At 46.1% G+C, this 14,793-nt stretch overlaps 1 protein-coding gene across 1 annotated transcript in view; it reads right to left on the bottom strand.

The window, feature by feature from the left end:
• Positions 1 to 14,698, bottom strand: part of SETBP1 (SET binding protein 1) — a 374,999-nt gene extending 360,301 nt beyond the window's left edge. The window contains 1 exon segment of the mRNA XM_053902651.1: positions 14,565 to 14,698. The gene's annotated coding sequence lies outside the window, so the exon portion shown is untranslated.
• Between the last annotated feature and the right edge of the window lie 95 nt (positions 14,699 to 14,793).

Genomic DNA, 14,793 nt, shown 5'->3' with positions numbered 1-14,793 from the left:
ATCCCTCTCCTTTTATTTTTCCTACAACACGATGAGCCTTTTGGATCTATAGAGGCAGGAATATCCCCTGCGATCATACCTCTTTAACTATTTCTTCTACTCAATGGTTCTGGCTTCTCTCTCAGTTTTTCCTGTAATCCTCACTTTAGCATTCCCATCTATGTCCTCCATTTCCCTCATTTTCTCTCTTACTGTTTTTAATTCTTGATTTTGCATTGTGGGAGAGCAAACCCCAAACTACCCTCCATGATACCAACTTAATTCTATTTTCCGTGTTCCCTTTGTCTATTGCAGATTTTTAATTCTGCTATTACACAGTTTGGATCCCTGCAGGCTTTCTTTACTTCATGCATCTTCCTTTCAGCTGATTCTGATGTTTTTCAACTCTGCACACTCCCTCCCTTTGACTTTGTGCTCCTATCCCACCGGCGGTCATGCTTCTTCCTGTTGCAGATGTCTGGCAGCTTCCTGAAATTCTTATTTTGCAGTTGTAGTAAATAATTTTCATGATACTGTTCCTTTTACCTTATTTGGGTGTTTTCCCCTCTAAGGCCTCCTGTTGGTTCTTGCTCTTTGCTCATGCTGTAAAGGAGAAGAGAGTCATACCAGGTAGTGTTCATCTACAGAAAAAGCACCGGGCAGCTTTTGACTCTACCTTCGGTCCACCTGGAAGGCAATCAAATCCTCGTCTCAGCGCTACTGCTGTTATCAATGATCTCATCATCTAAGTTTCTCTTGAACAGTAATGGCGGTGTGCTGACAGCAGCCTCAAGGGGATCCTGAGAGCCTATCCTATGTCTCTCTTCCCAACTCCACATTCAATGGGGTCAGGCTGGTAGTTTGAAAATTGGCTATGGTAAGAGTGTTTACACCACTGGAATTAGCAAACTTCACAAATAATGGCTTCAAAACAAATCTGCAGAACAGGGTGTTAAGCATTTACTAGAACACCATTGACAGTAGACATCTACCTACTACTGTTTTGCTGGACTATGAGGGCTTCTTCTGCCAGATTCTTTGAAATTCTGAAGAGCTGAAATCCCCAATATGCATTGTGACAAGGGCTCTTTGTGTCCACCTCAGAGCTGAACTTGAGGAGCCATCTCTGCCCAGAAGTCAATGCCCTGCTTCCACCCCTCTCAAACCTCCCTCCTTCAGACTTTTCCATTTGGTTTCTGAAAGCCATAGACTTTGAGGATATGTATAATGATGGTAGGGAGGAAACTATCTTCAGTTGTCTTATTAAAGTTGCCCATGCAGTAGACCGGATGACTGCCAATTTTTCTAGTTGACAGAAATTAGGAGTTTCTGATCTTAGAAGGCAAAGGGTGTAAAAGGATGGAATGTGATCCCACCTAACTACAGATAGGGAAGCTAATGTATGTTAACCTAGGTTCACTGGCCTAATGCTATAAGAACCCCTACTCAAATTCTTTTAAGAGAATTTAAACCAGTCACGATCTGACTGGTTTTGGAGGTGATTCAGTGTTCATCTTTCTTTATGTCACCTAAGGTATTTAGGTGGGGAGTCAGAAGTGGCCTTTCCCGTTTGAAAGACTTGGCATGAACCTAGGGTCCTCCTCCAGCCCCCTTGAGTTAATAATGCCTCTTCATTACTCAGGCCCAGGTCTAAAGGCACTTCCCCAAGCTTCACAACCAGATCAGGACTCCCTATTTTGTGCCTTAACAGCACAGAGGTTTTCTTCACTAGCATTTATTATATTTTATAAATGCATGTGCCACTCATGGGTGCAACTCTGCACCCCGCCTCCTCCTGCACTAGACAGTATGCCCCTGAGGGTAAAAGCTAGTCTATTTGGCTCATCATGGAGTCCCCAGAGCCTGGCACAGCTCCTGATCCATGGAGCAATACTCCAAATCATTCACTGAGGAAATGCTGAATAAGAGAATGTGTCAAAGGCCACCAAGCACCATTTGACTCAGGTGCCCATGACTCTGAGTGATCTGCCCCTGAAATCCTTCCTGCTGCAGAAATACCCAGAGTAAATGCACCATAAACTCTGATAAATCGATCAAGTGACCCAACCCTCACCCAGCTCTCAATCAGTGAGGGCAACATAGCTCTGCTACCATGGCTCTCTCTAACCCTGCAAACACACCAGTGGTCTACAGTGAAAAATGAAGGTCAGACTCAGTGGCTTTTTTATACCACATATCTGGATGGTACCTTCCTATCCACAGATCACCTTCTCCAAGCATTGCTCCTGAGTTCTGCACCCACCAATTTCCCCAATAGTGTCTGCTGAGCTGTGGCTTCCCCAAAGTCCCCTGATTTGCATTGATTCATGGGATTCCCTACTAATTCCTCCAGCTGACCTTTCTCCTCTCTCCACACTGTAACCTCTAAGTCATTCTTCAGGATTTGCCTCAAGTTTCACATTCTTCATGAAGGCTGGCTGAAACTTCCTTTTCTATTCCTTTCCCCTTGTATGTATACACACACGCGCGCGCGTGCGCACACACACACACACACACACACACACACACACTTACACTCACAGATGGTCTTGCTCTCACTTCCCTGAGCATTCTGCTACAGAGCATTTGGCAAACTACTGCAATGTTCCATGTACTTATTTCTCTCTCCCACCAGACCAGGAACTCCACAAGGGTCGGAGCTGGGTTTTACATGGATCTCTGACACAGTTCAGAGCACAATGAGCATACACAGTAAGGATCCAACAGCAAGTGTCCAAGCTATGTTTCCGCTTGAAAAGAAGAATGGAAGCAGCACCAATCTGATGTCACATATTTAGATTACTTAGCCTCTCTTTCCCACTTAGTAACTGTTCCTAGAAAATATGTTTACACTGTTCAAGTCTCATTTGGAAACTGGGTTATAATCCTACCTCAAGGGTTGTTTTGAGAAGTAATTGAAGATTAAATAAGATAATTATGAAAGAACATGTTGGGATCACCATAGTGGACACTCAAATATTTTGTTAAATTTGATTTACTTCCATAGCCTGTGTCATTTAAGCTAGTGTTTGGCTAATTGCTGCCTCTCTTCACAGATCCCAAGTAAAGCCAGAGGGGACAGGGGTTGGAGGCCAACCTCCCCAATCTCCCTATACAATAGGAAGCACAGACAAATAGTTTAATTTGCACCTGGTAACTTAAGTGTTTGCTATTGTTTTGACTATTGCTTTTCTTCTTCTTCCCAATTTGTCTTATGGAGGAAACTGACTTGGTTTAGTCACAAATTACAGGCTCAATTCCCTGCTCTGCCATCTGGTGCTAGGTGGCCTTGGACAAGTTCCTTTTTTTTCCCTGGGTCTCCCCATCCCCGTCTTCAGAATGAAGGGGTGCAATAACATAAACTGTGGCTCCTTCAGCTCTGACATTCTCAGCTGCTAAGCCTTATCTCCTGAACTTGACAACCAGAGTCTTTCAAAGTCTGGGCTGGTTCTTTCAACTTCCTTCTAGATCCTGCTGGTTCTATGGCTCCCTCTGACTGAACTTCATGCAAAACTAAGAATCAGTCCCTGTGTTCAGGGATCTCCATGATAGGGAGAGAAGCCGAATCAAACTTCTGAGGCCTAAGGCTGGCACATTTTCCATTAACCAACAGTTCCAGCTCTAGCTTCAAAAATAGTGCCTCCTCTGGGAACCAATAACACAACACAACAGCATGAGCCTTAGAGCCTCTGGAGAAAGATCTGTATAGCTCTGGCTGGGCCAATCCCCAAGTTCGTAGGGCAAGTTCTACCTCTGGCATATCATCTGTTGCCTGTGTTTCTCCATGCAGTTGAGGAAAGCACACACTCACCGTGAAAGAGGTGGTAAATACAACCAATGATCTCAACAGGTATTATGAGTTTAATCAAGACAGCAGCCCTGCAATACAGAAGACCTATTTTCATTTTACAGATGTAGAAATAATGGCCCAGAGAGGGTAACACTTTGCTCAAGGGCCCATATTACCTACACCAGATCCACAATCAAATCCAGGGTTTATAAGATTCCAAAGCCTGTACTCTTACGTTTACATGATAATGTCTCTAAAACACAAAGTGATACCCCTAGCTACTTCTACAGATATGAGCTCCAAGACCAGTCTGCCACCTGACTTTTCATTTTACTTCCAAATCCTGAGTATCAGTTTTCTCACCTGCCCTCCAAGTCTTTTCACCAAACTTTACAAAGACAATAGTAAATAGCATATGCAGAATAGCACCTAAAAGGTGAAATACGGCAAAATGTAAGAAGTAACTGTAGTCATAGTATTTCCTGTCCAAATAGAGTAGAGAGAGCCACCTGGCAAAGAAAATGATCCTACGTTTTAACATGCATCTAGTTAGTATATAACGAGTGCTTTAACTTTTTTATTTAACCCTGAGATGTGCCCATTTTAAAGAAAAGAAAACTGGAGTTGAGAAATTAATTAAAGTCACTGAGATGGTGCTCTTTGACTCCAAATGTCATTTGCTTTCCACTCACTCATCATGCCACCCGTCTTCAAATACCCAGAGTTAGCAGCCACTTAAACTCTGGTCCTCCACCGTGCCATTTGTAAACTGGGGATGAAAATGATAGACTTACGTGAAGGCAATGGAGATAAACTAAACAATCCAACAAATAATAAACTCGACAGTTTTTCTCTCAAGGGTCTCTAATTCTGACCCCACTACCTGTTCAGTCCTAATTCAAATTCCTCGACTTCTCAACCATCTGATTCCACAATCGCTTTGCTTACTGTCATTTGAGCATAAAGTATAATTTGACACCTACATGCTTGTGCTTCTTCCACAAAGGAGATGTTAGGTATACCAGAGCTAAACAAATATTAGCTCCATTCCCTTCCTTTATGATATTTCTCCTTCAGGAATCTTGAACTGCCATTTAATACCGCACTGTTACCAAAACTTGTATGTCTTTCCTCCAATTATACATTAAACTCCTGTTGATAAATGCCAGTATCAGAGCATTTTTACTCTCCAGAGTGGCTGATTCCCATTCTAAATGCTCGTATATAGTTTTATTTTTTGTTCTGAAAATACCTCTTTTGAACACCAGACTGAAGAGTTGGTAGCTAACAATACCAATGGTAGATTGGACAGTCAGATGTCAGGGTTCTGTCCTGTGTGTTATGTGTCAAAGTTCTCTGACTGGCACATCCTTCTGCTCCTCACATCTATTCCCCTGGCATTCTGAAAACTCTGGTCATGGCTCCCATCTCAACATGCAGCCTTGGCTTTTTTCTCACAGAACCCCCATTTCATCTGTCTGGCCATCTGACATTCCACAGAACCCTGGTCTCTGAGAAGTGATCTTCCTTCTGCCTCTATATTCTCAAGTTGAGCTTCTTCTCTGCAGCTCTGAACCTATGCAAGACTGTCCCATTGTTCAGGACTCAGCCCAAGCCCCACCTAGTCCCTGAAGCTTTCTGGGATCTGTCCAATGCCAGCGGTTCTGGCCTTCCCTGGACTCCCAATACAGTTCAGTTAGCCTTAGATAACTGCCTTTCATGAGTTCTTATGAAGTCTTCCACCAGACTGAGGGCAGAGACAATGTCCTCTCCATCTCTTGGTGTCCTTGCCTCCCCACCCCCAGCACCCATCAGAGTCTCATCACATTCATATTTAAATGTCAATGAGTGTACAAAGTCGGTTGAATCAGAGGGCTGAAAACTTAATGAGTTTGAATGAAAACTATGGACAGCTAGATTGGGTCCAACTTAGAGACCTTGTCCTTCCCACTGAGAAGTCCTCAGACCATCAAGATGCCTCCTATGGGTGATCAGCCCCTCAATATCAGCCAGTTGGACCTTGTCATCAGGGGCACCCTGCTCCTGCCAGTTGCAGTACTTGTTCATGATTAGCATCCATTTGTGTGTGCATGTGCATGTGTGTGTGTGTGTGTGTGTGTGTGTGTGTGGCAATTCCAAACTTACATTTGAACTTTGTCCCACCTCTGTTCCTGTGTCAAAGCTATTTTATCCACTAAGAATATCCCCTTATTCCAATGCTACTGTCAAACCCAATACCACATCCTCCTCAAAGCCTTCCCCGACTGCTCCTGATCACACAAATAGCATAATTCCATTAGATCATACTCCGACTTTGGCTGCAGACTGAAGCTTTCCTTTTGAGCTATGCAAGTCTCTACAGATATACTATCCACTCTCCAAGGGCAAAAGCCATGTCTCATGGACCTTTTCCACTGAAAAGTGTCAGGAACAATGGCTCACACAGCAGCAATGTTGAGATTTTAATAGATATTTGTGGATCAAAAAACTCACTGTAAGTGAGCTCTTGAGAACAAAGTGATGAGCAGAAAGAAGGCCCACATGGCTCTGACATCATATTATTGTTTTTAGCCACCATTATTAACCAAATTAAGTATTAATTTAATACTTAAAAAAATCAACGTCTCATAGCTCAAATAACAATAGGTCACAGAAAGAGCCACTAACCACTGCAAGGAACTTGCCATCCAGATTTCATTATTCTGCTACAAACACAACAATGGTGCCCCACGGCTTCTGATGAGCATTCTCAGGCTACTATGTTGGATCCATCAAGTTCAGCATCTCCAGTCTTCCCATCTCTCCAGTTCCAACCCCAATTTCAAACCCAAGCAGTTTTTTCTACTGACAGAATTGCAAATCTTTGGCAGACAGAAGGAAAAATGAAGAAATTGTTCTTCACCAAGTTAGGCTAATAGTGTTGCCTGGTTTTCCCCCTATCCCAAGTAAATCCTAGAATAAAAGTAACTGCCACGTCTTGGTAGCTTATAGAACCTCCCTCTTCCTAAATATCCAACCAGGTGTTCCTTGGTGAGTAGGTAAGAATTCCCACTGAACTTTCAGAGGGCTTCAGATCAAAGCTCAATTTTCCTGATCCCAACCCACCCCAAATCACAGAGGCTTCTGGCTTCGGAAAAACGGGATCGTTCCCTTTGACCTCAAAATGCACAGAAACCAATCACCAGCTGTTATGGAACCCTGGCCAATGCAGGACAGACTCTGCTGTGGGGATGGAGAGGACATCCCAGAAGCACAGGCATAGCCTGTGCCCAGCCTACATGCCCAAAAATAACACCCAGCCCCCCAGATCCATGAGGGCTGTGGAGTAGCCACAGCAGAGATTCCAGATGCTTACTTAGCACAGGAAGCAGTAGCAGAGCCCAGATAGGGAATATTACTCTCCAGATTTTCTAAACTGTCTGCATCAGCTCCCTCTACTCCACTCAGTTATCTCACCAAAGGGGGCCAGTATTCAAAAAAGATGTAGAGAATCAATCTTTTTCTTCCTTCCACATGATTCTTTATCTTATTATTTATGATACTTCTTCACACTTAGCTCACCATCCATCTCAGCCTCTCCCTGTCCCTGTCCTCCAAGTCTGGCTCTCTGGTTCTAACTGGGGAACTTCTGCTGACCCTATTTCCATTTCTAGAGCTCTTCTACCACAGCAAGCACTTAGCAAAAGGCACAACTCCTCAGTGGGATTGGTTTGGATGGTTGCTGGGCTGCCATTAAATGGGTCTGAGAAGCTCTGAGCTTAAAAAAAAAAAAAAAGCTTCAAAACTCCTAGGACACTTCTAGCTATAGGATCACAAAATTTCAGAATGGCCCCCTCCATCCATAGCAACCAAACTTATTCACTTCGAGGTGCCCCAAGCTAAGAAGGTGTCCCCCATCATACGCTAACGGGTGGCCAGCCCAGCATGCAGTCTGCCTCTCAGGAGCCCTTCCCGGAACTGAGCACATTTCTCTGCTCTGGCTTCCTTTCCAGTGCGGCCAGCCTCACTGTCACCGAGGAGCAGGGAAGCACTGGGATTAAAGTAACAAAGAAGATTGCACAGTTAAGTACCAAAAGAAGTGTGGTGGACAAAAATGCAACCGGAATTTTCAGAGAAAAGTCAAGAGCTATGTGTGCTAGTGTGGCAATGAGCCTCTAGTAGGCACTTAATAAATATTTGATGATTGAATGAATGAGTGAATCAGTGACTGTTAGGATGTGCACGTGGTAAAACATCATTATCTCTTAGGCTTCGAGGGAGAAACAGAGTGGGTGACTGCCCCTGAAAGATGGCCAAAAGTATAAAAAGCCATTAACATAAGTGGTTATTATTCACTTTGTTTAAGAGGCCTTCATTGTGTTGTTGACAGTGCAGAGCTTTGGTATACCTTAAACAACATTTACTTTTAATATCCTATCTTTGCATAAAGTCTGTGATTCATGCATGCAACAGAAATCACTCTTAAGTAGGAACAGGGCTTTGTGGGCAAACCTGGCTCCTTTCTTTAAGGATTCACACAGCCTAGGGCGGTAGTGACAACAAACAGCAAAGCAGCATGAGCTGGTTGCCAAGCAAGTGCTTTATACCTGAAGTGCTCTAGAGACCAGGGTGCAGAGCTGAGAGCTGGTCTGATATCCTAAGAGGTAAATGCTCTGACTAAAAGGGACCAATCAAGATACCTTCCAGAGAGGAGGCAGAAACAAAGAGTGAACTCAGGTGCAGAGGTGGACTCCTGTACAGAGGGCCCAAGGTGAGTGAAGAAACCAGGCTGATGGGAGCAGAAGCCAGCAAGTGTTGTGTAAAATGGGGTTCACTGGAGAACACTACCAGGTGCTTAGTGCAGGTTGCTGGACAGGACAAGCCGGGAATCATGAGAGAGAGAAAGAGAAGCAATCTAAAGGAGGCAGGGAGCAAATGGACTGTGAAAAGCTTTCCTGATTCTAGACAACCTACACGGTTCTCTGGGACAGAGGCAATCTTGCTATGAGCTCTTTTCTTGAGGGAGGCTAAACACTGTCCTGAATGTCACTGCTCAGCCACTAGGGCTCCCTACGGAGAACCTCCCCCTCACTCTCTCCAGCTTGCCCTAACTCTCTGTGCACCTCCGTATCTTTTTTTCTTTTCTTCTTCTCATTCCTAATGCTAAGAGCATTTGCTGAGTGCCTATACACCTGCGAGTCCAAACTGCATCTTATCTGAGACTTTGAGTCTTAGATGTGCATGACATATACAAGGCCTCCAATAATTCAACTGATTTATACACACACACACACACACACACACACACATTTTTCTTGTGAGTCAACTCAAGAACAGAAAACAAGTATTCCCTGACTGTCTTAGAACACAAGGGCCCCTGTTGGCATTTCTGGTCACACCAAAGGGTTATTAATCTCTGGGCTATGGTGACAATAATCCCAGGCACCAGTTTCCAGGAGGCAGCATGGAAATCCTCTCAGAGTTCAATTACAGAAATTAGCTGGTATTATTTAATCCTTACAATGCCTGTGAAGTAGGCAAGCTAAGCATCTTTATCCCTATTTTCCTGATTAGGTTACTGAGGCTCAAAGAAGTTAAATAACTTGCCAGGGGCCATTTAACTGGGAAGTAGCAAGGACAGGATCCAAAGCAGATCTTGTCACTTCAGGTGACACTTCACACTTTAACACAGCCATCCGGTCTCAGGTGGGCCACCACCTTGTGTCATTTCAGCAAGTCACTATGTCAATTGCCTCATCTTCTGAATGGGGATAAACTCCTTATCTGGCCTCCCCCCTTAGAAGAATCAAGGGGGCTGATGTGATACGAAGCTATCTTGAAAAGAACAAAGACCGGGGCACCTGGGTGGCTCGGTCGGTTGAGTGTCCGACTTCGGCTCAGGTCATGATCTCGAGGTCTGTGAGTTCGAGCCCCGCGTCGGGCTCTGTGCTGACAGCTCAGAGCCTGGAGCCTGTTTCAGATTCTCTGTCTCCCTCTCTCTCTGCCCCTCCCCGTTCACTCTCTGTCTCAAAAATAAATAAGCGTTAAAAAAAAAAATTAAAAAAAAAAAAGAAAAGAACAAAGACCTATGCATATATATGAAAGGGAGTACTTTTGATGGGAGAAGTTGGGTAAGGCAAACATTTCTCCAAGCTGGCCAAGTTCTGCACCTGTTATCTACTCACTATTCATCCTTATCCCTCCCCAACACTTGGAAGGGTAGAAGCCTCAGCTTGCCTGGGGTCAGTTCAGCTGGCTTTACCTACGATTATTTCTCATGGGTCTGCTGATCACAATCCATCATCAGTTCCTGGGAGGGCTGCCTGCTTCCTCCCCAGGTGTTCTGTGGACTTCAGGGCTGTTCACACTCTCTGCTTCACCCCGGCATCATTTGCTCTCAACCAGATAGGAAGTCAACTGGGAGTTTCTAAGCCAAAGGCCACTGAAAAAAAAAAATGTTCCTTCAACTTTGGAGGGTATCCTCTATGGATAAGGAAAAGAAAAAAAAAAAAAAACCCTCTGAAAGGGACTCTGCTCTGACCAGAAACTTTGAAAGATGGTTGGAACTTCCATTTGAAGACTCTAAGGGCCCACTAACTTGCACTCAGCCATCTAAGGTTACCAGTACCCCCCCAAACTTCATATTGCCCCAACTTGGTATGTCTAAGTGGGCATCAGAATCTAGTTGAAGGCTAAGGGAAAATGGAAATGAAAACCTGCAGCAAAACAAAACTTTAGGTTGGCATCTATCCCCCAAATTCATGAAGTAGTACATTCTGTGGACACCTTGTATTTCCTTTTCTGCATTTATCAAGTGTTAGGTTGATGAAAGTGACTGAAGCTTGATGAAAATTTGGTGAAATACCAGGGTTGCCTTTAGAAACAGTTCTAGATGAATCTTAAACCTATGTCCATATGTACGACGGTAATCCTGGCCTCAACCATTTTGAGAAGCTCACCAGGTTTCATAATAGACCACAGAACAGGAGTGAAGTTGGATACTTGTTCTCTTCATTGCAAGAACCCAAGGACCAAGCACAGTGGTATGCAGCAAGGATTCTGTGAGGCTTCCTTTTTTCCAGGGAAGGGCTGTCCCACTCCAGGGCAAGAGCAGCCCCCGTCCTGCCCCCCACCGGCCCCCCACCCATAGACCTCTCCCACACAGTGGGTCCCTGAATAAACTCAATAACATCATCCCATTTTTTAAGGCACTGCTACTCCTGACAATTCTAATGTATTAATAATAATTTACCCCATTCTTCTGGCAAGGGCAGAACTGAAGCAACTTGAAATGCCATCAGCAAAAAATTATTTATTTCCCATTCCTGAGCAGAGAGAAAACAAGGTCTCATTGGCTGGGTCTGCCTTCAATAGCTTTCTGGTTTCAATTAAAACTTCAAGTCTCCAAGGGAAAAACTGGCATTCTGGGAGGCTGAGGCCCAGCCAAGTTTCAGTGTCTCTGCAAGAATCAAGAAAGGACATCCCATCCATCTAGCCACTTCTCATCTTCCTCCTTTTGCATATTACAGAGAAGCTTCGAAGCAGAGATTGAAGTACAACTAAAAATAATGACCGGCTTGAGAGAACTCTCCTAGAGGTATATTTTTGTGCCAGAGAAGTATTGATTCAGCCCCTAATGGAATTGAAAGTCAAGATAACAGCAGAAAGGGAATCAGGGATCCAGGGGAAATGCCTACCTATTTATTTCTTCTTCGGCAAACTCCTGCCTCCTGCCTCTCCCCACCTACCTTTCTCAACTAAATTCTACAAAGATTCCACGCACTGTTTTCTGTCTCCCAACCCTCACTGGGGTTAGGTGATTTACAAAGTAGCTTGCTGTGAATAATGTGAGTACATGACCAGAAGCCCTGATGGCACCAAAGAGGCTCCTCGGTTCACTCAGGGATACCCCTAGGATTCCCCCGTGTGAAGTCCAGAACTGGGCCTGCCCAGCAGCGCCTTCCTATGTAACATTATGATGTTAACGTACAAAAGATCGGATTACAGCCCTTCACTTGCCTAGCCCATTTATGAACATATAAGGCAGTTGATATTTTCTCCTAAGCCAGAAGTGGCCCTCTCCTACCATACCGCTGCTTCTCAGCCACTCCCCCTTATGTTCACTACAAGCCCTCCCCTCCCCCACCTCCAGTTTGTTTATTCCAGTGACACGTCTATTTTCCCAACTCCGGGAGACGAGTCCGTTTCCCTCCTCTGGCTCCCGATCACATTCCCTCACCACCTCCTCCCCCAGCCCAGCTCAGGTTACTAGAGTGGCTAGCAGCGCCCACAGCCCAGCTTTTGCACCAATTCTACTTCCCAAGACGAGGAATTTTTTTCTTACTGGGGGAGGGGAGATCTAGTGCAAAGCAGCACTTTCAGAGTACCTGGTCTCCCTATCTTCTTAGACTACCTTCCCTAAGTTTACAAATACTCTGTGCTTAACCACACTCGTTGGATCTGTCCTAACGCCCGTCTCTGGTAGGAGGCAATCCCATTAAGCACAGAGGAAAGCAGAACATCTTCAGCTACACTCTGAAGCCTTGGACAACCGTGTCAGGGCAGGAGATCAAGCCTCCCCGAGGGAGTCTTGGGAGTCTGGGATGGTGGAAGCCACAGAAAGGAGGAGAAAGGGGAGGGAATGACCAGGGATTGTAAACTGGCTACATTTTAAAGAGCTACAAACTTTCTCCTCCCTCACACGCCCCTGGCCAGTTTGGCCCCGCCTCCCCATCCCAGCCAGACAACATCTAACTGGGGTGAGCAAAGGAAACTCTCCCAGAGGGTCCAGGTCTGGCCCCAGTGTGGCAGATATGGCCTGCACAGAACAACACCCTTCCTCTCTACGTCCCTCTTCTCTACTACACTCCTGTCTCCACCTCCCAAGACACACACACGTTTGCAAACGAAGATGAGTTTGAATGGGGGTAAATCAGATTTACCTGAGTGAACTACTAGAGGGTAAGAGGTGGGGCCCCAACAGCAAGATAGTTTTAGTGACAGCTACTTTATAAAACTAGTTTTTTGTATGAATCTACAGGAAAAGAAGAAAAACAGGAAACAGAGTAAAGGAATGAAAAGGAAGAGAACAAAAAAAAAATAATGTTATTGAAAAACAAGTAGTATTAGATTTCCTTAAAGACCACGGACTCCAACCAAACTTTAGGGGAAAAGGTGTGGATAGTGGAGGGTAGGGGGTGAGGGCGTGGAAAGAAAAGTAGCTGTTGTAGAATTCCAGAATAAACTGCCCTTTTGGAAGAGTTTCTGAGGCGATAAAGAGACACACAAATTGGCCTTTTAGTATTAGACGCCAACCATGAGATTATCAGGACAGTTTATTTGAAGCGGAAACGAATCGGAAATCCTTCCCTCAACAGTCCTTTCAGATGGATATACACACCCTCAGAACCCACACAGACACACAAAAAGAATAAATGCAGCATCAGGGGGCAATAAGAACCCCCTCCCCACAACTCCCCCAGTACCTCTAGCCTCATCTTCTACTTCCAAATGCACAACTTTCCGATCTCCAAAGAAAATATTCCCAGTTGGATCCGATTTCAGAATTGTTGTAAGCGTGTGGGTCAAGGGAGGAGGGGTGTTTGCAGCGTGTAGGGGAGGGGGACTGGAAGACAGCATTTAGGCAGTCACTTATTTTTTTAGAAGCAGCATGCTCTACCGATCAGAAATTGCTATTACCCAGCAAGGCTTCCATCACAAACAGACACCCCAAACAGCATCACCGTTATCACCATCTTGCTAAAGATCTGCCCAGTCCAGTTTACCTGACTTTGTCTCTGTGGAACTTCTCAGACAGTATTTTAGCCAAAGAGATAATGGTTTGAAAGACAAAAACAATAAATCGATACTGAAGGGCTCCCTTTCCGGAGTGATTTCCCACTGGAAACCACCGAACGGGGAAGCCTGCCGTTAATTCTCAAGCCCAGGGCTCCTCTAGAAACACACACAATGCGTGCTTTCAAAAAAAAAAAAAAAAAAAAAAAAAAAAAAAAAAAAAAGGCATTCGTCTGCTTTTAAGGGAATTCCTGTCTTTTCAGAGTCCCAAAACCGGAGAGCACGAGACAGAGACTCAGATCCATTGATTAAGATTTTAAGAGAAAGACTAACACACAGCCACAACACAAGCACACACCAACCTTCGCCGGCTGGACCACTTCTTCCCTGTTCTTCTTTCTATTAACGACACGTTAGATTCTGATACATCCCCCCCCCCCAAATATCCAACTAGGTTACAATGTAGCTCTCTAGCTCCACTTAACCTGCAAGTTACAAAGAGACCCCCCAAAATAATATATATGTCTACCTATCCTGCTGCCTTCCCACCTCTTTCCCTACCCCCTCCCCCTCTCGAGTCCACTCCACCAACGCCAAACCCGCCAGCCCAGGCAGCCGGCGGCAGGACCGAGGGAGGGTGCAAAAGGCGGGGGGGGGGGGGGGGGGGGGGCGGGGGGGGGAATCAGATTAGGCGAAACTCAATAAGCGACCAGCCTTCCAGCCCGACGCTTCCACTATCGCCGCCGCCAACGGGCCACTCCAAATGAGCCAGCATCGCTGCCCACCCGCGGGCGGGCCGGAATCGCGCCCATCCTCCGCAGCCTGGCGGGGACCGGCATCCCGCCCCCTCGGCCCCGTCTCCCCCTTCCCGCCCGGTGCAAAGTCAAAGCCCCGGCGAGGCGACGTTAACTTTTGCATACAGGGCACACACACCGCCCCCGGCCCCGGGCGTGCGGGGGCCCGGGGCGCCGCGGGAGGCTGGGCGCCGTGCTCCCGGGCCAAGGTCGCCGCGCGTGCTCACCCATGTCCCGGCGGCTCCGGATCCGCTGGCCCCGGTGCTCGCTCAGATCCCGGCTCCCGTCGCTTGCCCGAGCCCCCAAAGGTGCTGCTGCGGCAACTCCATGGCGATGAGCATCTGTCAAACCGCGAGCCGCGGGCGGGCCGCCCTCGCTCGGGGGGCGCCGGGGCCCCCGGGCGCGCGGAGGCGGCGGCGAGCGGCGGGCGCCCCGGCCGGCCCCGCGCTTCCCGCC

The sequence above is a fragment of the Panthera pardus genome, unplaced genomic scaffold (genome assembly GCF_024362965.1).
Source record: "Panthera pardus isolate Hobbes unplaced genomic scaffold, ASM2436296v1 HiC_scaffold_15, whole genome shotgun sequence".
NCBI classification, from domain to species: Eukaryota; Metazoa; Chordata; class Mammalia; order Carnivora; family Felidae; genus Panthera; species Panthera pardus.
This window is presented reverse-complemented; position numbering and strand designations above follow the sequence as displayed.